The sequence below is a fragment of the Trichechus manatus genome, unplaced genomic scaffold, assembly GCF_000243295.1.
Source record: "Trichechus manatus latirostris isolate Lorelei unplaced genomic scaffold, TriManLat1.0 scaffold00273, whole genome shotgun sequence".
NCBI lineage: Eukaryota > Metazoa > Chordata > Mammalia > Sirenia > Trichechidae > Trichechus > Trichechus manatus.
This window is the reverse complement of record NW_004444209.1, coordinates 2,058,457-2,059,867: the sequence shown is the minus strand read 5'-3', so window position 1 is coordinate 2,059,867 and position 1,411 is coordinate 2,058,457.

Sequence of the window (1,411 nt, the reverse complement as noted above, 5' to 3'; positions counted from 1 at the left end):
AGCTTCTATTGTCAAGAACATTCAGCCTCACATAACCCCCTTTCAAATGAATTTTCTGAAATCTGTATCAACACCTTAGCATCTTCAGGTAATACACAGAATTTCTTAGATATTACATTCCCACATACTTTACTCACTTCCATATAAATAATATTGCTTTAAGGTTTAGAATGTATTTATTCCAAAATATCTCCACTTTATCGATGAAACCAAGCTTTTATTTTCTTCATTGTAAATCATGTATTTTCCAAAGTTCCTATGATGAACATATTTTATAATTAGCAATATAGTTTTTGAAAAAGAGCAGAACTACTCAGTTATACAATAATATTTATTAAACACCTACTTTGTGCCACATACTATAATAAAACAGTGAACGCAATAGATAAGACCATTACCCTCATTCAACTCGCAGACAGGCAGTAAGTAGAGAAAATAATTTCAGATTTTGATGAGTACTAGGAAGAAAATAAGGAGCCCTGGTAGCGCAATGATTAGGGCCATGGCTGCTAACCAGAAGGTTGGCAGTTCAAACCCACTCAGCTGCTCCACCAGAGAAAGACCTGGCAATCTGCTCCCATAAAGATTACAGCCTAGAAAACTCTATGGGGCAGTTCTACTCTGTCACAGGGGGTTGTTATGAGTCAAAATTAACTCAACAGCACCTAACGACAACAACAACATCAGGAAGAAAATAAATAAAAAGTTATGGATAGAGAATGACAGGGAAAATTACATATGGTGTGCAAAGAAGGCATCCCTGAGGAAATGATGCCTAGGTTGAAAACTGAAGAATAAAAACACAGAAGACTCTTCTAGGCAAAGAGAATACCTAGGGCAAAGAACCTGGTCAAAGAAAGACTTGCTTTATTCTAAAAGAAAAACTAGTTGTCGTGGAGCCACCTCCAACTTACAGTGACCCCATGTATGTCAGAGTAGAACTGTGCTCCACAGGGGTTTTAATGGCTGATGTTTTCAGAAGATCACCAGGACTTTCCTCCGAGGTGTCTCTGGGTGGACTCAAACCTCCAACCTTCTGGTTTTCAGCCAAGCACGTTAATCGCTTGCACCAACCAGGGACCAGGACTAAAAGGAGGCCCCTGTAACTGGAGAAGTGGGAATGGGTGGGGTAGTTGGTGAAGCAGGCAGAGGGCAGATCATTCAGGGGCCCATAAGCCATAAAATGGAGCTTTCCTTTTATGTTATTCTAGGTTTAAAGAGAAGTTACTGAGTATTTTTTTCCTAAATTTTATTTATTTTATTGTTATTGTTGAGAATGTTACTGAATGTTTTTATGAAAAGCAATGACATGATCTGATTTACATTATTCAAAGGCTTGGCTACTGCACAGAGAATGGATTGTATAGCAAGTCCTTCAGGAGGCCTTTGTAGTGATCCAGAGAAATAATAA